Source organism: Grampus griseus, assembly GCF_964374135.1.
Source record: "Grampus griseus genome assembly, chromosome: 13".
NCBI classification, from domain to species: Eukaryota; Metazoa; Chordata; class Mammalia; order Artiodactyla; family Delphinidae; genus Grampus; species Grampus griseus.
Genome location: NC_139007.1, coordinates 71,488,204 through 71,510,692, shown reverse-complemented (window position 1 = coordinate 71,510,692; position 22,489 = coordinate 71,488,204).

The window sequence follows — 22,489 nt, the reverse complement described above, 5'->3', positions numbered from 1 at the left end:
ATTACAGAGAAGGACTAAGTTCTTAGAGTGAAATTTGGTAGTCCAAACTCAAGACTTATTATAGCCAGGTTTTATGGATACTATCTGTGTGACAAATTGTTTTTTCCAAGATGGCTGCAACAAGATTTCCCATCCCACATGCTTTTCTTACAAAGTGACATTGTTACTTCTCTCATTGAGAAGTGGGGTCTATGTTCCCACCGCTTGAACATAGGTGGGCCTGTGACTACAAAGGAAGAGAAGCTATATAACTTCTGAGAGTAGGTTTTAAAAGGTGATGCAGCTCCCATCTTCTCGCCTGGGATACGTGCTCTTAGAACCCAGCTGCTATGCTATAAGGAAGTAGAGGTCACCTATAGGTGTTCTGGCTGAAAGCCCCAGCTAAGAGCTCAGTGGATAGCCAGTGTCAATTCCAGGTACGTGAGTGAGAAGTCCTCTGAGGTGACTCCAGTTCTAGCCACTGTCTGACCACAACTGTATGACAGACTCTAAATGAGAACCCCTAGCTGAACACCATCAACCCCAGGACCATAGGAGAGAATATTGTTTTAGCCACTTAGTTTGGGGATGATGTTTTATACAGCAGTAAATAATTGGAACAACTAGTCCACTTACCTCCTGCACTGTGTTCACTTTTAGAGATTTAATATCTTTTAAGGTTTTGTGTATGTAATACAAATATATTACATATAAGAGGGCAGTGATATAAAAACCTTTAAAAAGTTGCTAATCTCTCCCTCTATAGATATAGGTAGATAGATAGATATAGATAGATCATCTATCTATATCTATCTATACATAGAAATGGCATCTGAAAGTAAACTTTGGACAGTTCCAAATCCTGCATTATAATTTCTCAAATTTAATTTCAAACTTTGCATTTCTGCTGACATTCTTGTGTCTGTTTTTGCTGAAGTTGGTTTTTAATGATAATCTTACTGCTTGTGGGCATTTGAACTATGAGTTCTGAGATTAGCAGTGGAAGCAGCATTGGAGGAACCTCATCATATTCAGGTAGCTGAATAGCCAAGCAAATCACACTGTGAACTGTCACCCTTGCTGCTGATAAATATCTTTAATCCCATTCAAATATATTCCACTTCCAAGGCTATTCATAACATGGTTTGTCCTCTGTCATCAATTCTATTCATGCAGCTTGCCAAAGCTCCCCACATTATTCTCCCTCCTTTCAATAAATTATCAGAATATAATTAGTAATATATCAAAGCTGTACTTGACCCAGGTACCCACCTCCTCGCAATAGAAGCAGATTAAAAAATACCTTTAGGGCTTCACTGGTGGCGCAGTGGTTGAGAGTCTGCCTGCTGATGCGGGGGACACGGGTTCATGCCCCATCCGGGAAGATCCCACATGCCGCGGAGCGGCTGGGCCCGTGAGCCATGGCCGCTGAGCCTGCGCGTCCGGAGCCTGTGCTCCGCAACGGGAGAGGCCACAACAGTGAGAGGCCCGCGTACCGCAAAAAAAAAAAAAAAGCAAAAACAAAACAAAAAAAAACCCTTTAACTTATATAGTATAAAGACACAGGCAAAGTCTTACACAGGGTCAATAGAAGTCCCATGGATTGGATTCAGAGGAAAGATTTCCCTCCCTGTAAATTGGGCTCTATCACCTAGATGGTAGAGCAAGAGAAAGAGAAATAGCAATAAGGACGTCTGCCCGTCGGCATAAACCTGAGGCCAGTCTATTGAACTTTAGTCTACGGTGCTGGGTCCAGATTGCTGATGACATACAGCATAGCCATAATCTGACTCCTAGAAAGAATTTTCAAAACTCCAATGATGATTTAACCCTGCAAACTTAAGTCCTCAGACACTTCTCTGGCTCCCTGCCTAATTGTTCTTATACTGAAAAAATAACACTCAAGTAAAACGTACCCACACCAGATCTAAATGGCAGTTAAATCTGAGTAGGACATGGGCTGCTAAGTCTTGGAGTTACAAGGACATTCGGTTCCTGCTCTCACAAAGCTCACCATACAGATGTATTCTATTGCTATTAATGTGATAGGGTTGCTGTAACAAAGTACCACAAACTGAGTGGCTTAAAAACAGAAATATATTGTCTCACAGCTCTACAGGCTAGAAGTTGGAGATCAAGGTATGACCAAATCTGCTGCGTGACCAAACCTTAGTCAGGCTCCTCAACCTTCTCCGAAGCCCATCTGCACACTCCTTGTAAAATCTAGTTTGAGCAAGGACCACGCCAAGTCAGTTTAACCAGAATCCCCCATCCTCGCGTCCCCTCCCCTCCAGCACCAACCAGGTGATGTCTGATCACCCTGGCCTGTCTTCAGCAAGAATCCTGCTAGGTTGATTTAGCCAGAACCCCCTTATCTTTGATGTTCTCTCTTAGTAATACTCCATCCACTGATCGCCACCCTGCTCCTTGGCTATTAATGCCCATGCTGTGTTTGGAGGTGAGTCCAAATTTTCTCCACTGTCTTATAACCCTCTTCTCACTGGATCCAGAGGTGAGGTACCAGTCTTCCCCGTTCCTCATTGCTCCTTCTGGATCATTCTTCCTTCTTTTTCTGTTAAAAAAAAACACCTTTGAATTTTTCCTTTAGCCTATACCATCTTGCTGCAGTTATCTATCAACCCTCAGGGCAGCTCCTCTTCTTGAAGATTTAAGCTCCCGGCTCACTCTCTACAAAACTACTCTTATTATAACTCATTATGAGTTTTGTATCCATGTAGGGAATTCTTCCAATACCTCGACCTCTTCTCTTCCAATGGTCTCATCCTCCACCTGCCTCAGCCCCTTACTCCCATGGTCATCATACCTAGAACTTTCATTACCAATACCTGCGGAATCTACCTCCAGCATCCCATTCTATGACCACCACCTGACGCATTTCATATTCATTCTTCTAGGATCCTCATTCTAATCCTTCAGCCACATCAGCTCATATGATTCATCAATCCCATTTTTCACTGTCTCTTACCTTTGCCCCATGACCTGATCGTCTCCATGTCCTTATTTCCTCATTCAGCTAAAATGTCACAATCCTTGGAATAACTCCCTTACATATATCTTTAATATCCTCACCCTATCTCATTTTGGTACATCAGCAGGACAAAATCTGAACCCTCTCAAATTCACCTCTCCACCTATTACATACCTGTGTGTGGGTGGAAAAGAACAGAGTCCATGTTTAATGGGCTGGCTTCAAATTCATGCCTTTGTATTTCTTTTCTATTCTATCCTCATCCAATTCCCTGGTGGCTTCACTAAGCCTCACAGCAAAATATTTATTGAAAACTAAGCATTTTGGTACATAATTCCCTTTTCTGATGATATAAAATTTGTTTTACATGCGAAGGGTAAAAGTTCTTTTAAGGGGAAAAAGTTATTCTTCCTTTAAAGACTAAATTTTCCCCAAGAAGTCTTTTATTAGTTAATTCTGCTATTGCAGTTTAAGAAGTAGTTCATCAAAATTCAGAAACTTTAGGCAACCCAACTTTCACTCGAGTTGATGAATCTGAAAGATTCCGTAGTTGATACTCTAACTGGAAATCCAGGACAGGATTCTTCACAAATTAAAGGAAAAACTGTGTTTCCCTCACCTCCCTCCCCAAAATGTGGTTCATCAATCTCTGTTTAAAAGGGAAGGTCACCATTTACCATTCCCTGTCTTTTCCTAGGCAAACTGCTATCCTGCTTTGGACATACTTAATGGGCCAGTCATAGTTACCAAAAATGTACAAATGCAAAATGAGCTGATGATAATGTCTTCCACTTAGCAATATCTTCTCTCCTCTCAAGTACTGAATGTGAATTTGAGATTTGTGAAAAAACATACAGTCATATACATGTATTCTTTTGGGGTTTTTTGTTTGTTTTTGGTTTTTATTTGCTTTTGCTTTTTGAGAGAGTAATTTTCAATTGTAATTTGACTTGCATTACTTGCTTTCTCTTGGGAAACTTAACACTTGGCTTCATTCTAGGCTGCCCATTTGTATACAAAAAAGGACGGAAATAAAACTGTGGTCACCTTCCTTAATCTTAAAACAACTAATTGCTTACTTATCAGTCTTCTCCTCCCCCTTGTGGGTCTACTTCATGATTTCCCAACATTAGAATATTATCTATTTAAATCAAATGCTTTTTTTTTTATAATGGCACTGCAAACTGCTTTTTGGTATTAGCCTGTTGCTGTGAAAAAGACATTGTTGATGAAATGTGTGATCCTCTAGAATTTAATAGGAAAAAGGGTAAAAAAAATCATATTTTGACCAATTTTGTTGATATTAAAGTAACTGACGTTTTTATTTATTTTTTCCAATACGCGGGCCTCTCACTGCTGTGGCCTCTCCCGTTGCAGAGCACAGGCTCCGGGTGCGCAGGCTCAGCGGCCATGGCTCACAGGCCTAGCCGCTCCGCGGCATGCGGGATCTTCCTAGACCAGGGCATGAACCCGTGTTCCCTGCATTGGCAGGCGAACTCTCAACCAGTGCGCCACCAGGGAAGCCCTCCCTAGGTAGGTTTATTCCTAGGTATTTTATTCTTTTTGTTGCAATGGTAAATGGGAGTGTTTCCTTAATTCCTCTTTTCAGATTTTTCATCATTAGTATATAGGAATGCAAGAGATTTCTGTGCATCAATTTTGTATCCTGCAACTTTACCAAATTCATTCATAAGCTCTAGTAGTTTTGTGGTGGCATCTTTAGGATTCTCTATGTATAGTATCATGTCATCTGCAAACAGTGACGGTTTTACTTCTTTTCCAATTTGGATTCATTTTATTTCTTTTTCTTCTCTGATTGCCGTGGCTAGGACTTCCAAAACTACGTTGAATAATAGTGGCGAGAGTGGACATCCTTGTCTTGTTGCTGATCTTACAGGAAATGCTTTCAGTTTTTCACCATTGAGAATGATGTTTGCTGTGGGTTTGTTGTATACGGCCTTTATTATGTTGAGGTAGGTTCCCTCTATGCCCACTTTCTGGAGAGTTTTTATCATAAACGGGGTTGAATTTTTGTCAAAAGCTTCTTCTGCATCTATTGAGATGATCATATGGTTTTTATCCTTAAATTTGTTAATAAGGTGTATCACATTGATTTATTTGCCTGTATTGAAGAATCCTTGCATCCCTGGGATAGATCCCACTTGATCATGTTGTATGACCTTTTAATGTGTTCTTGGATTCTGTTTCCTAGTATTTTGTTGAAGATTTTTGCATCTATATTCATCAGTGATATTGGTCTGCAATTTTCTTTTTTTGTAGTATCTTTGCTGGTTTTGGATTCAAGGTGATGGTGGCCTCATAGAATGAGTATGGGAGTGTTCCTTCCTCTGCAATTTTTTGGAAGAGTTTGATAGAATGTTTGATAGAATTCATCTGTGAAGCCATCTGGTCCCGGACTTCTATTTGTTGGAAGATTTTTAATCACAGTTTCAATTTCATTACTTGTGATTGGTCTGTTCATATTTTCTATTTCTTCCTGGTTCAGTCTTGGAAGGTTATACCTTTCTAAGAATTTGTCCATTTCCTCCAGGTTCTCCATTTTATTGGCATAGAGTTGCTTGTAATAGTCTCTTAGGATGCTTTGTATTTCTGCAGTGTCTGTTGTAACTTCTCCTTTTTCATTTCTAACTTTATTGATTTGAGTCCTCTCCCTCTTTTTCTTGATGAGTCTGCCTAATGGTTTATCAATTCTGTTCATCTTCTCAAAGAACCAGCTTTTAGTTTTCTTGATCTTTGCTATTGTTTTCTTTATCTTTGCTATTGTTTTCTTTGTTTCTATTTCATTTATTTCTGCTCTGATCTTTATGATTTCTTTCCTTCTGCTAACTTTGGGTTTTGTTTGTTCTTCTTTCTCTAGTTCCTTTAGGTGTAAGGTTAGATTGTTTATTTGAGATGTTTCTTGTTTCTTGAGGTAGGCTTGTGTAGCTATAAACTTCTCTCTTAGAACTGCTTTTGCTGCATCCCATAGGTTTCGGATTGTCATGTTTTTACTGTCATTTGTCTCTAGGTATTTTTTGATTTCCTCTTTGATTTCTTCAGTGATCTCTTAGTTACTTAGTAACATATTGTTTAGCCTCCATGTGTTTGTGTTTTTTACGTTTTTTCCCCTGTAATTCATTTCTAATCTCATAGCTTTGTGGTCAGAAAAGATGCTGGATATGATTTCAATTTTCCTAAATTTACTGAGGCTTGATTTGTGACCCAAGATATGATCTGTCCTGGAGAATGTTCCATGTGCACTGGAGAAGAAAGTGTAATCTGCTGTTTTTGGATGGAATGTCCTATAAATATCAATTAAATCTCTCTGGCCTCTTGTGTCATTTAAAGCTTCTGTTTCCTTATTAATTTTCATTTTGGATGATCTGTCCATTGGTTTAAGTGAGGTGTTAAAGTCTCCCACTGTTATTGTGTTACTGTCAATTTCCTCTTTTATAGCTGTTAGCAGTTGCCTTATGTATTGAGGTGCTCCTATGTTGGGTGCATATACATTTATAATTGTTATATATTCTTCTTGGATTGATCCCTTGATCATTATGTAGTGTCCTTCCTTGTCTCTTGTAACATTCTTTATTTTAAAGTCTATTTTACCTGATATGAGTATTGCTACTCCAGCTTTCTTTTGATTTTCATTTGCATGGAATATCTTTTTCCATCCCCTCACTTTCAGTCTGAATATGTCCCTAGGTCTGTAGTGGGTCTCCTGTAGAAAGCATATATATGGGTCTTGTTTTTGTATCCATTCAGCAAGATTGTGTTTTTTGGTTGGAGCATTTAATCCATTCACGTTCAAGGTAATTATCGATATGTATGTTCCTATGACCATTTTCTTAATTGTTTTGGGTTTGTTTTTGTAGGTCCTTTTCTTCTCTTGTGTTTCCCACTTAGAGAAGTTCCTTTAGCATTTGTTGTAGAGCTGGTTTGGTGGTGGTGAATTTTTTAGCTTTTGCTTGTCTGTAAAGCTTTTGATTTCTCCATCAAATCTGAATGAGATGCTTGCCGGGTAGAGCAATCTCGCTTGTAGGTTCTTCCCTTTCATCACTTAAAGTATGTCATGCCACTCCCTTCTGCCTTGTACAGTTTCTGCTGAGAAATCAGCTGTTAACCTTATAGGAGTTCCCTTGTATGTTATTTGTCATTTTTCCTTTGCTGCTTTCAATAATTGTTGTCTTTTGCCCATTTGATTACTATGTGTCTCGGCATGTTTCTCCTTGGGTTTATCCTGTATGGGACTCACTGCACTTCCTGGACTTGGGTGGCTATTTCCTTTCTCATGTTAGGGAAGTTTTCGACTATAATATCTTCAAATATTTTCTCACGTCCTTTCTCTCTCTCTTCTCCTTCTGGGACACCTATAATGCGAATGTTGTTGCGTCTAATGTTGTCCCAGAGCTCTCTTAGGCTGTCTTCATTTCTTTTCATCCTTTTTTCTTTATTCTGTTCTGCAGCTGTGAATTCCACCATTCTGTCTTCCAGGTCACTTATCCATTCTTCTGCCTCAGTTATTCTGCTATTGATTCCTTCTAGTGTAGTTTTCATTTCAGTTATTGTATTGTTCATCTGTGTTTGTTTGTTGTTTAATTCTTCTAAGTCTTTGCTAAACATTTCTTGCATCTTCTCGATCTTTGCCTCCATTCTTTTTCTGAGTTCCTGGATCATCTTCACTATCATTATTCTATATTATTTTTCTGGAGGGTTGCCTATCTCCACTGCATCTAGTTGTTTTTCTGGGGTTCTACCTTGTTTCTTCATCTGGTACATAGCCCTCTGCCTTTTCATCTCGTCTATCTTTCTGTGAATGTGGTTCCTGTTCCACAGGCTGCAGGATTGTAGTTCTTCTTGCTTCTGCTGTCTGCCCTCTGGTGGATTAGGCTATCTAAGAGGCTTGTGCAACTTTCCTGATGGGAGGGACTGGTGGTGGGTAGAACTGACTGTTGCTCTGCTGGGCAGAGCTCAGTAAAACTTTAATCCCTTTGACTGCTGATGGGTGGAGCTGGGTACCCTCTCTGTTGGTTGTTTGGCTGAGGCAACCCAACACTGGAGCCTACCTGGACTCTTTGTTGGGGCTAATGGTAGACTCTGGGAGGGCTCACGCCAAGGAGTACTTCCCAGAACTTCTGCTGCCAGTGTCCTTTGTCCCCATGGTGAGACACAGCCACCCCCGCCTCTGCAGCAGACCCTCCAACACTAGCAGGTAGGTCGGGTTCAGTCTCCCCTGGGGTCACTCCTCCTTCCCCTGGGTCCCGATGTGCACACTACTTTGTGTGTGCCCTCTAAAAGTGGAGTCTCTGTTTCCCCCAGTCCTTTCGAAGTCCTGCCGTCAAATCCTACTGGCCTTCAAAGTCTGATTCTCTACGAGTTTCTCCTCCTGTTGCTGGACCCCCAGGTTGGGAAGCCTGACGTGGGGCTCAGAACCTTCACTCCAGTGCGTGGACTTCTGTGGTATAGTGTTCTCCAGTGTGTGAGTCACCCATCCAGCAGTTATGGGATTTGATTTTACTGTGATTGCGCCCCTTCTACAGTCTCATTTTGGCTTCTCCTTTGTCTTTGGATGTGGGGTATCTTTTTTGGTGAGTTCCAGTGTCTTCCTGTCGATGACTGTCCAGCAGCTAGCTGTGATTCTGGTGTTCTCGCGAGAGGGAGTGAGAGCATGTCCTTCTACTCCACCATCTGGGTTAGGATCCTACAGTTTTTAAAGTAATTAATATATTTGTATTTATTTCTAATCCTATCATCTATTTTTGTGTATTTTCACTCCTTTTCTATTTGTTTATTACTCTCCTTCCTTGCCTTCTTTTAGGTTGAGTGTTTTTCTCATTACATTTTCCCCCTTCTACTAGTTTAGCAGTTGTGCACACTGTTTTATTGTTTATTCTCTGTCTTTTTATTGTTATCCTAGGCATGTTTTACATGCACACTTAACTGATCAATATTCAAAAATAATAAGTACACATTCTATCCCTAGAATATACGAGAATATACTAGATAATACGAGAATCTTCTATTTTCCCTCTATGATGCCATTGCTTTTGACATATGATTAGATATTTTAGTATCTTTAGTCTACTTTTACAACATAAGACATTATTGCTATTGTTTTATATAGTTATTTAAAAAATGGTTTACCCCCTTCCAGGCTCATTATTCCTTTGGGTGTCTCAGGCCTTCCACTTGGAATCACCTTCCTCTGCCTTGCAGTGCATCCTTTTGAATTTCTTTAATGAAGGTATATAGATAGAAACTTCTCTCAACCTTTGTTTAACAATATCTTTATTTTGACTTCTGTCTTAAAAATATTTTCATAGAGTGTACAACTGTTGGTTGGTTTATTCTCTTTTAACACTTTGAGGATACTGTTCCATTGTTTCTGGGTTCCTTTGTTTCTACTCAGAGATCAGCTGTCAGTATAACTGTCATTCCTTTGTTGCAACTGGCCTTTTTCTCTGTGTCTATAATCTCTTTGTCTTTGATGTTTTGTAGCTTCACTATGACCCTTCTAATAGTGAATTTCTTTGTATTTATTGTTTTGGATTTGCAGGGCTTCCTGATTCTAAGGATTAGAATTTCCTCCATTTTTTGCGTTCTCTCCTGCTTGGGCTTTGATTATACTAATGTTAGTCCTTCTTATGCTATCCTCTCTGTTTCTCAACTTGTCCTTTATATTTTCCATCTTCTTGCCTCTCTGTGATGTAATCTGAAATTTTTCTTTTAATCTATTTTTCAGTTTTTTAGTTCCCTCTTCAGTTGGGTCTAATCCTCTGTTGATTTCAGTTTCACTCAACAATTCTTTTTCATTTCCAGAAGTTCTATTTAGTTCTTTTTCAAATATCCTTGGTCAATTTTTAAATAGTCTCTTGTTTCTGGCACATATTTCAAGTCCATATTTTATTTTTAAACTTATTAAACACACTCATTTTTATGTTTCTGATAATCTTCGTATCTAAAGTCTTGCTTATGCAGACTTGTTTGCTTATATGTTTAGGTTCTCCACTGTAAGCTCATTATTCCTTTACACTGTCTATGACATTTCCCAAGCCTAGACTGCAGGTGGGTTTCCACAGAGGATTTGCCATTTGCCTCTGCAAAGTTACTGATGAATCTTCAAACCCAGGACTACCGTAAAGTACATTCCCAACTTGAAGTTTATAAATGATTGAAAAGTGGGAATTTGGTTTGTGAACTCATTTGATGTCTGATGTTATTACAGAGATTCAGGGGAAATATTTTCCTCTAGCTGTGAATTTTCTTGTTTTACCCAGACAGGTAATTTTCCTTGGCTTTGGATGGATGTTGAAGGGCTACATTATTTCTAGTTTGCCTTTATACTTTATGCTAGGAGATATTACTATTCGATTCACCATCCTGGGAGAGACCCCCTCAGTCTATAACTGTCATTCGCCTCGAGCCCATAAAGCTCAAGATCAACTTAAGCAAACACCCTCAGGGTAGATGTTGGCTTTAGTCATCAGCTCTCCTCTCTGGTTTCTTCTTCAAGTAGTTTTTGGTACCTGTGAATTTTTAACATTCCTACTATCTCATGTAAGCCTTTAAAGCTTTTCAAAAACTCAATTATTTTAAGTTCTCCTCAGAGTATGTCATCTATGATCATCTATGATTTTGCCTAAAACAAAACTTGGAGTCCTTTTGAAAGCTGGGAAAACGATATTTGGATTTGATGTAGTTTAGCTGAGTCGCCATATTAAAATAATTACAACTTTCAGAAACAGTAAAGTATACATTTCCTGCTAACGTCATTCTGTGGCTTGGGTCTTAATTACATGAGAATGGCAATTTTCATATGTATAAGAATAGGAAATAATGATTATTTGATCCTGTTAGTTCTTTGGACTTTTAATAAGTAAGACTTCATTGTATAACTTGTTTTCAAAAGCCAAACCGGGACTTCCTTGGCGGTCCAGTGGTTAAGACTCCACACTTCCACTGCAGGGGGCACGGGTTCAATCCCTGGTTGGGAAACAAAGATCCTGCATGCTGCGTGGGACGGCCAAAAAAAAAAAACCTAAACCAAGCAAGGTTTTAAACACATTGCTTATGTTTAATCTGACACATAGAGAAATTTTAAAAATAGGGGAAAAATGCTAGAAATTAAAAAAAGGTTTTATATCTTTTAAAACAAATTATTCTTTCTTGGTACATGAAAATGAGTTTTCTGTGTTTGAAATTTAGAAGTTTTCATAAACATTCCTTTTCCACATGTTGACATAAGAATAAAATAAATAAAGAGCAACAGTAATCTCCCAAGGGATCATAGTTCCAGCATGAAAATGGGAAATAAAACTTCCAGTCTAACATTTCAGAGGCTCAGGTTCCACATTAAGGACTTGAGTCTTTGGAGAGTTTTTCACTGAGAAAATGCCTGTCTTGGGGCAGGGTGCGGGGCGGGGGCTTTGGTGTGAAAGATCACAAGACATCATTTCTTCAGTTTAATAATCCATTTAATACCATCTTTCAATCCCATTTCATGCTCAGTAGAGCAAGAATAAGTGAACCTTTTGCTGACAGTGGTTTTGTTGAAGAGCTTTTGTTTATAAAGCAGTGGCGACATGATCTTATCATGTTCCATCATTATTGGTTTGCTTCTGTCCCCCATCCAAGTAATGCCTTCCTCTGATGTATGCAGGTTTTTCATAGCAGTGACTCCTGTCCTAGGCTGAAGGGGTTTGACAATACTTGCTCACTTTTAAAAGAGAGACATGTCTCAACTTTCTGCCTCAAAAATCTGTTTAAGTGATCACCTTTATTCAGCCATCTCTAAATTTTGAGGAGGAAATATGAATTCAACCGCTTGAACATGAACAAAGGCAAAGGAAGCCCTGGACTGTTGAACTTCTAGGGGCTGCACGGTGGATAATTGATGACTTTACACTGAAACTAAGCTCTTCTGTGAGTCGCGATCACCTAAGAAACATAGACTTATGATTGCGTGAGTGAGCAAAAGAGTCACGTAGAGTCAAACAAAGACAACCCAGCCCTTAGCATTCTGTCTCCCTAAGATCTGTGACTGTTATGTATGGTACCATATCTCTCTATTTTTGCTGTTTGAGATTTACAATAGTTCGAAATTTACAATAGTAATCCAAGGGATAGGAGTTGGCAGGAAAAAATGTTTTCATGGGGTATATTTTAAGAGACGGATTCAGCATTTGCAAAGGAAATACATTATTATGGTTTTCATAAAATATGTATACTAGGGCAATTTTATCTAAAATTTCTATAGCACTTCATGGGCTGCTTCCACATAGTCAGTAACATTAATCTTTGTTTTTCAGATGAAAGAATGGAAATTTAGAGACTGAATGAATGGCCTCAACAAAGTTCTATAATACAGTATTAGCAAAGCCCCTTCGAGAACCCGGGTCTTCCGACTCATAAACCAGTGCTCTCTCTGTCGTGTAACTCAGGCTCGTAGGGCCTCAGGAGTTCCCTGATGCCCCTCGTATTATCCTCCCTCTATCATACTTGGAAGGGCACACAAATTTACAGTAGATCCAGGCCTACATTTCAAATCTAATCTCTGCTTTACCACAAGATACATCTCCATTTCCAGCACAGCAGCAGCCTATTAAGGGTTCATTAATATAGGCAAATGGACCAAGACACCACTAAACGACTAGAAAGTTTAGAAAAATATCTATAAATAACAGCTCCCGCAAGGGTTTCATACTGACATCACGAAGAAGGATGTATCAAATGAACACTGTGTGTGGAATGCTCACGATAAAAGTTCTTTCCCAGAAGGGCCTGAAGTTAGGTGGAAAGACAGAGTATGTGTCTAAGAGAATATCAGATTACAGCCACCATCATCATAAAGAAGGATGTAGAGCATCTTCATACCTTTTGATATATCTGGAAATATTTGGAGAATAAATAGAGAAAAACCTTAAGCATAAAAGTAGGGAGCTTTGTTTCAGGGAAGAGAGAGCTGGAAACTGAAGTCAGTGGCTTGAGTTAGTCCCTGCACCGCCATAAGAAGCAGGAGTCCCAGGGCAGACTGCCAGACCTCTCTGAGCCTCAGTGTTTTCTGTGAAGGTGGGATGGGGATTCATATCATAAAGTGGTTTAGAGGAGTTAAATGTGAAAGTGCTTTGTAGATCATAAAGCAAGGCATAAAAGAAGAGACTGTGAAGGACAGGTTGTTACCTATGACTGTAATACTTGGCTGTGTATTTTTTTAAAGCTATTTTAAAAATTTTAAATTATTATTATTTAAAAAAATTTTTGGCCATGCCCCACAGCCTGCAGGATCCTAGTTCCCTGACCAGGGATCGAACCCGTGCCCCCTGCAGTGGAAGCTCGGAATCCTAACCATTGGACTGCCAGGGGAGTCCCTGGCTGTGGATTTTGTCCTGATGATGCCAACCCTCCAGTAATGGAGTCACCCCCCTAAACTGCCTTGGATGCCTTACACACCCTCCAACCTCCGCCCCAGCTGCTCTCTGACTTGATGCACCAGTTCACGTAGCCATGTGGCACTTGGCAAATGGTGAGGTATGTTCCTGTGTCTCTACAGCACTACTGCGTACACTTTGGGTAATCCCACAGCAGCCTGCTGCTAAGAGCTGTGTTGAATGACCACCATCCCCACTTGAGACGCTATGCTTTGATTTCTGAACATCACAGAAGGAATATAAGACAGCATATAATTATTTCTTTTCCTCTCCAGGCTCTTTGTTTTCTTTTCTGAATTCTTAGAGCTGGATATTACATCCTATGAAATTATCACGCCATCCATGATCGGCTTCAATTTGTTTAGCTATGTCGGCCTAGATTGTGGGCAAAAAAAAGATAGAGGATGGACTTCTACAGCATTCAGCTTTCCAGTCTACATCAGTAATACTGTCACAGCAAGCCTAGGTAAAATTTCAAGTTATCTGTGGGGTCAACCAGAAATCCAAAGGCATTAAAAACAGAGTCAGTTTGTATTTGACTGTGGGGTCAGCAGAAAAGAAAATAGAAGAAAGATTTCCTGTATCTAAGAGTTCAGAGTTATATGCCTGAAATTAATCACACTCCCATGAAATTAATGTTGTGCACGTGTTTTTTTTTTCTGTATATATATATATATATATATATATATATATATATATATATATAAACATCTTTATTGGAGTATAATTGCTTTACAATGTTGTGTTAGTTTCTGCTGTAAAACAAAGTGAATCAGCTATACATGTACATATATCCCCATATCTCCTCCCTCTTGCGTCTCCCTCTCACCCTCCCTATCCCACCCCTCTAGGTGGTCACAAAGCACTGAGCTGATCTCCCTGTGCTATGCAGCTGCTTCCCACTAGCTATCTATTTTACATTTGGTAGTATATATATGTCAATGCCATTCTCTCACTTCGTCCCAGCTTACCCTTCCCCCTCCCTGTGTCCTCAAGTCCATTCTCTACGTCTGCATCTTTATTTCTGTCCTGTCCCTAGGTTCGTCAGAACCTTTTTTTTTTTTTTTTAGATTCCATATACATGTGTTAGCATACGGTATCTGTTTTTCTCTTTCTTTCTTACTTCACTCTGTATGACAGACTCTAGGTCCATCCACCTCACTACAAATAACTCAATTTCATTTCTTTTTATGGCTGAGTAATATTCCATTGTATATATGTGCCACATCTTCTTTACCCATTTATCTGTTGATGAACACTTAGGTTGCTTCCATGTCCTGGCTATTGTAAATAGTGCTGCAGTGAATATCGTGGTACATGACTCTTTTTGAGTTATGGTTTTCTCAGGGTATATGCCCAGTAGTGGGATTGCTGGGCCATATGGTAGTTCTATTTGTAGTTTTTTAAGGAACCTCCACACTGTTCTCCATAGTGGCTGTATCAATTTACATTCCCATCCACAGTGCAAGAGGGTTCCCCTTTCTCCACACCCTCTCCAGCATTTATTGTTTGTAGATTTTTTGATGATGGCCATTCTGACCATTGTGAGGTGATACCTCATTGTAGTTTTGATTTGCATTTCTCTGTGTGCATGTGTTTTGACAGGCAGCTGGTGCTAACTAGAAATCACCTTAAAACCTATTCAAGATCTTTTTTTTTTTTAATTTCAGCATTGCATTTTATAAAGCCTAACGTAAGTGCATGTGTATAAGATGTAGAGACAGGCTGGAAAGAAGCCATATTAGGTATTAACAACTATGTGAAATGGTGTAGATTTGGGGGTTACGATAAGACTGTCTCTGGTCAACTTTTATCAGTACCTGGGATGGAGATAGAGAAGGATGCTGATCAAATGTACACATGAAACAAAGATGGACAGGATAATGAACAAGCATGACAGAATCAAAATACAAACGGATTTGGAGGCTTAAACACCAGACAAAAACAAGCTGAATCTTAACAGGAAAAAATCTGGCATTCAGAGTAGATTTATAATAGGTCATAAGCAAGAACCAAAGGTCATCTAACAAAGAGCCAAAGCTTTAATTTTCACCAAAGGTGAGATGGTTGTGCTAAACAACAGCAAAAGAAATCCCCCATAAAATTAGTCGATGCTAACAGAAGGAAATGTTGAAAGATAATTTTTGCATCTAACGAAGGAGTCAGTCATTCCCTGAAGCCTGCACATTAGAATCACTGAAAAAGATTTAAAGTAAATTCAGATTTCCTGGACTTTCTGCAACTTTTTTGCCTTTCTTTTCTAGAACTCTCTCAGCTACCTGTTCTAGTATAGGATATGATTGTTACAATTTCTTTTAGTTCTAAAGTCTTTTATTCTATCCTATGATATTTTTGTATATCTGAGTCAGTTTCTTCAAAAATTAACTTCTACCTTTTGCTGAGATTACCTCAATTCTGTCAGCAAGAGCTGGTAGGGCTTGGCTTTATCCAGTATTGGCACTGCTGCAAAACGTGAATGTTCTTGGCATAATTCCTCACAACTGCCTTCCTGAGTAGTTTCTCTCGTATTTTATGATTTGGTTGAAAACCCAATATGGTTAAGGAAAAAGATGTGCATAAGTGAAGCATAATTATATCGATTCATGTTCTGCTGATAAAGATTTACTTGTCCTCAAGGCATAATAATGGCCAAGACTGCCCATGATCAATAACTCTTGAACCAATAAATCTTAATATTGGCAACAAAAGCCAATATCTACTTAAACTTTTTTCAAAGTGTTATAATATATGCTGATGACATGAAACATTTGAGCACATAAAACACAATCTCTTGAGCTTCATGCTGACACTAAATTTGTATTCTCCAAGAGTTAATATTCTAGATTCCAGTGACATAGGAGCAACTGGCTGATCAAGGGGAAAGTTAATAATGGGGACTGATGGTTAATAATATATTTTTTTGACTGAAACAACAAATATTTATTTCTTACAGTTTTGGAGGCTGGGAAGTCCAGGATTAAGGTGCTGGCAGATCCAGTGTCAGGGGCTCTTCCTGGCTTGGAGATGGCCATCTTCTCACTCTTTCCTCACATGGCCATGAGAGAGATCTCAAGTCTCTTACTCTTTCTCTAAGGGCTTTAGTCCCTTCACGAGGACCCCACCCTCCTGTCCTAATCTAACCTTAATTATTTCCCAAAGGCCCCATCTCCAAATACCATGACGTTGGGTATTAGGGCTTCAACATATAAATTTTAGGTGCACACAAACATTCAGTCCAAAGCAAATGGGAACAAGAGTGATGCCAGATTGAACACAATCTGGCATGGTTCACACTTGATAACATATTTATTTAGAAGAGCATATAAGATTAGTGTACGTGGAACCACTTTGTTAAAATCCAAACCGTTATGGAAATGTAAAGTATAACAGAGTCTGTCTACAGATTCTAAGCGCTGTACAACATACTGGCAGAAGAAAAACAGCTTTTTGTAAAAGCAGAAATAGAAACAAGATACGAGAAGAAATGAAGCAAAAGTACACGAAGGAAGCAAGAAAGGGAAGGCATGATGACAAGATTTTACTGGGTACCCAGCATGTGCCAGGAGCTAGGGGAATTATTTGACGTGTATTGTTACATTTAATTCTCACGATTCTATTAGGTACAAGCCAAACCTCAAGCACAACTCTGATTCCTGCAGAACCAAGGTTTAGGCTAAGGAACCAGTTCTACAGTTTTCAGTAGCAGAGCTTGAATTTGCATCCATGTCTGTGTGAATCCAAAGATCATATTCTTTCTAGGTTACTATAGACAAACCTCAGTGGTTACCTTTACGGAGTCATTTCGGAATGGTTAATAGTGTGGAGAAGTATTTTTCTTACATTGGTAACAGGCCTGTGCTTCATCCCAGCATTATTTTCTGTGCAACACAAACAGGCCTCAGACCAGTCTATGCAATGAAACTAAATACTGGTGGCTGATAATCAGGAAAAGCCAGATAATGTAGTTTGTTCCTTGGTAGGGTGAAAAAGATTTTATGGGACAGAAAGATGCTGGAATGTCTTTGACTTTTGGGAAGACAAGTGCCTTCCCACCAGGGTGTTAGTCTGCTCAGCTGTCATTACAAGATACCATATTCTGAGTGGCTTAAACAACAGGAGTTTAGTTTTTCATAGCTCTCAAGGCTGAGAAGTTCAAGATCAAGATGCCAACTGATTTGGTTCCTGATAAGAGCCCTCTTCCTAGCTTGTGGATCTCCACTGTGTCCTTACACGGCAGAGAGAGAGAGAGAGAGAGAGAGAGAGAGAGAGAGGGAGAGAGAGAATGCTCTCTGATTTCTCTTCCAGGAGAAACCAGGTCTATGGGATCAGGGCTTCACATTTCCGGCCTCATTTAACCTTAATCACCTCCTTAAACACCCTATCTCCTATACAGTCACTCGGGGGTTAAGGCTCCAACATATGAATTTTGGGGAGATACATTCAGTCCACAGCAACCAGTGCAGCACTTTGGACCTGTACCCAAAGACGTGCTCAGGAGTTCCCATTTAGTTCTATCACCTACAGCCCTGTGAACTTGGGCAAATTTCTTAGAAGCCTTCTTGAGCTTCAGTATTATCCCCTGACTGATAACAGGGACATGATTATGCTTGCCCAGTGAACACTACTGGGCTGTGAGGAGGATGAAATTTCACAGTGTGTAGGCAGCCCTGTGTTTTTGTGCATGAAGCTTTCCTGAGAATGTCTAAGAAGGACTAACATCCCAAAGATAGACTGCAGTGCTCGAAGGAGCTTCTATTTCCTGAGCTTTGAAAAGTATTCTAAAATCTCTAATTAAATATCACCTTTTAGATGGAAATTTTGCCAATATGTTTCAAGCTTTTTATACATGTTCTTTTGGTCATTTACTTGTTAACCGTTTTTTAAATTATCCAATTAATAAACAAATATATTGCAAAAATACAAATGATACTGAAATAAGAAGTCAAAGTCTATCTTTCTCTTTTTTTCATCAGTCCCACTCGCAGGTAACTGCCGCTATCCATCTGGTGTGTGCCATTCTATGCATTTACAAGACTGCATGTATATTTCTATACACGTGTGTGTAAACATGTACAAGCACACAATTTTGTGGAAAGTTTTTTAAGATGAAGATATCATGCTTCAATCTTTATTCTTTTTTTTTTTTTTTTTTGCGGTACGCGGGCCTCTCACTGCTGTGGCCTCTCCCGTTGCGGAGCACAGGCTCTGGACACGCAGGCTCAGCGGCCATGGCTCACGGGCCCAGCCACTCCGCAGCACGTGGGATCCTCCCAGACCGGGGCACGAACCCGTGTCCCCTGCATTGGCAGGCGGACTCTCAACCACTGCGCCACCAGGGAAGCCCCCAATCTTTATTCTTTTCTTTCTCTTTGAATACATATTTGTCTGGCTTAAGTTTAACAATTATCTTGTTGAGCTGAAGACTTGCTACTTTCAGTACGTGTTGAGATTGCTGCCCTTACCTGGGCTGTAGGCTTAAGTGACTATGCTTTTTGCAGTATCAAACCATCATTTTCTCTAACTTCCTACTAATTTTTAGAAAACAATGAAGCAAAACATGCAATTATTTTGATATCTTGGTGCAAACAAACACTGCTGTGCAGACAAAGCGGGAAACACAGCTGAAACAGAATCACCAGCTACCAGTCAGTTTAAAATATATGTTCATTAGTGATGTCTAGCTCCAGCAGAGTAAAGGTAGTTTAATGATATAAGTGTATAATGCATAAAAATGCAAGTTGTTTTAAATTCAACCCTCTAAAGTTTGAGTTTACACGTGACAGTAATTTGTGAAACCATAGAAGTATGTTTGTGCAAAGGAAGAAAGGTCTCATTTCGATAAAAGGCACTTTTTCAAAAAGTACTTATGAATTTTTCCACATTCATCCAGTGTGTGTGTGTGTGTGTGTGGTTTTGTAATCTGCCTGAAAGTCTTTTGTCTCTCGTGCATTTAATAAACAGGTCTTATTTTACAATTCATTACAATTTCACGTAGTCTGCATGTGCCTCAGATTACTCTCGTCTTTCTAAAGCAGCTTGTGCATTTACTCTTAGAAAAGATAATAGGCTTAACAATGAATTTTGTTTAAAAGTCACCAACAAAACACTGAAGCTATTCAAACCCAGCTAACAATTTAACTCTGTCCTACTTACCCTGAGCAATACTATCCAGTGAAAGGCAATGTCCTGATGGATCATTCACGGAAAACTAAAGTAATTACCATCATTCTAATATTCCTATTTAAATGCATGAAAAACTGATTAGCTGAAGGCAGACCTATATATAGCAGAAATGGCATCTTCTTAATATTTATGCTAATGTAACAGACATTTTACACAAAGGTTAGAGGTGACATGTGGGTAAGAAATGATCTTAACATACACGTTTGTTTACTTATGATAATGTATGACATGACTGTTACTCTTTGAGAGAGATTTAATTGGCACAGAGGACAAGGTATAGAGCAGATCAATGTGAAAATATATATACATATACATTCATAGGCACAAATATATATGTATATACAAATATGCATATATACACATATAGAAATACATCTATACACATATATATACAAAAATACATATATATACATTATATACTCATATATATAAAATACATTCATGCAGAATCACTAACCACTGATAGAGAAGTGGAACACTCCTAACACCCGTACCTAGTTTTACATGTAGATTTCAGTTCACTTTCAGCCTGAGGTTGTCACATTTTTTCAGTCCAAAGAGAATTTCGATGGAAATTAGAAAAGGTTTAATAATATAGCTGACTCTGAGCATTATATACCTCCTATGTAAAGAAACAAAAAAATGTTAAAGTGATGCCATTTCAAATTGCAGTTACTATCCTAAGCAAGGAATGCAGAACTGGGCTTATAATTCAATTTGATTTTCACACTGTCATTTCCACATGGCTAACTCACAGACTGAATTCTGTTTTCTGCCAGCTTTTTAAGCACACTCCAAGGTGAGGCTCCCCAGAAATGGTGCATAACAATGAGCACATCACGGAAGCCGTGCACGAAGAACAAATAAAACATGAAATTACACATGAACTCAAGACTCACATAAGCAGGTGAGGAATGGGTTACTGTCAATAACGGATTTCAAATAAGCCTCTAATTTAATGACAAGTGAAAGCCAGAGTCTGATTGAGGGCAATCAAATGCTTCTCTTTTTATCTGCTTCTAACTCAATTTTTACATGAAAAGAAAAACCGTGCCATTACACCATCAGCAATATCAGGCTACACAAAATCTGTAAGTACAAAGGCTATTTGCACGAGCAATTATAATACATTGTGCACCCGCACCTAAAGTATGGTCAAGTGAACGTGTAACCAAGAGCAACTTCTAACTCAGCATATTGGTAGAAGTTAGCTGGAAAGAGTGTTCGCTTTTCACTTTAGTATTCTAATTGTGATTGTCACTGTCAGCGCAACTGTGATGGAAAAGAAATATGGCTTTCAGGTTTAAAAACTCAATAAACAACCAGGTGACTCACCCAGGGGGAAATGAGGCCACACTCAAAACGACCCTGAGTTAGGTCTCTAAGAGAGATGCATCTTTTTAGTGTTTACAGGAGAGATTACCCTGGTTTCTCTTCCAAATTATACACTCTGGAATTCCAGCCCCTAGGACATACTACCTCAACCAATTTTTTTTTTGCACCCGGGTGTATTCTTTTTAGCATTTCACTATTCATTATTTAGTATTGTTTTCTGGGTTTTCAGGTTTGTTTCTGGGATGCTTTCAAGTCTTTCCACCAAAGTACTGTAAGTTCTTTCCAGGGAGGCCCTGGTAAGATAAATTCTTGTTGAATTAATATTTCACCAAAAATGGGAAGTAAGATAAGTTAGTGACTAGGGTCAAAAGACATTAATTTCTAGACAAGCGATGATCTAATCGCATGTGGAAGCTCTGGAACAAAACTTTTTCCCCCTTTCATATAGATTTGGACGTTTTAACTCTGTGCCCTCTATACTATATTGTAGGGGCTGTGTTGGCATTTTAGAAAATCCCTTGCTGTCAGATAATATGAGTTGCAAATGGAGAAAAGTGGACGATGCAATTGAAGGCAGTGTGTGTGAGTGCTTTATATGACTACAGAAGCCTGATCCGCACTCATCTACTTCCAACTTGCCTGGAAACACCTGCTTCTGTCCAGTCCACTTCATAATCGGTAGCGAAAGTCAAAGTAAAGAAACTCATCCACCTTTTGTGCATGCCAGTTCCTACAAGGCAAGGGAGCAACACGATCTTGTTGCCTCTGACCCTTGGTGATATCCTGAAGGCAGATCCAAGTCCCCCTGCCCCTTTCCTCCGAGTGCAGAGAACTCCTGCTTCAAGGTAAAGAATATACATTTGCAAGCAAAACATCAAGAATTCTATTTCCTTGGTAACTCTGTGCAGGGAAAGAGAATTTGAGATGATGAGAAATATTCATTCTGACCAGGTATATACATCCATTCTCCTCCTCATTCCTGAGGTTTTATCTGCAGCACAAGGCAGGGTCCCAAGTTGCTCCAAGTAGAGATACATTTAATGTTAAATGGAAACTGAAGTCTGCCGCTAAGTTTAGCTCTCCTGCTGAGATCCTTGGGAGATTATTACTTCCTTCTGGCTACATCAGGCCTACCTTTTCCCATACCTATCAAATGGCTTTGAAGTTTCACTTCATTTGAAATACTGTACAGTAAATGTACACCGTGTGCTAATGGGCTGCATGGATATAGAGCAAATAGTTGCTTAAATTAAATTTAAAAGTAGTTCAGATAAAAACCTAGAGAATTAGTACTGGGGTTAAGGATGGAAACTACTGAGGGAGGCCTGGCTGGAGGGGAAAATTACAGGAAGGGGCTGCTTCTCCCTTCCCCCTCCGCCTCCCACTAGGAGGGAATTTTGTCTAGTGCCTTTGTGCAGTCAAAGGGGATCCTGGTTGAAGGTTGAGTATGTATGAGTTACTCTCAGAGGAATCAGGGGTAGCCCTAACAGGTACATGAGCACAGTCACGGCTGCCCTCTGCTCTCCATTCTCTGTTGTCAGGCAAGTATTGGTAGCGTAGAACAGCCAGTGTACTT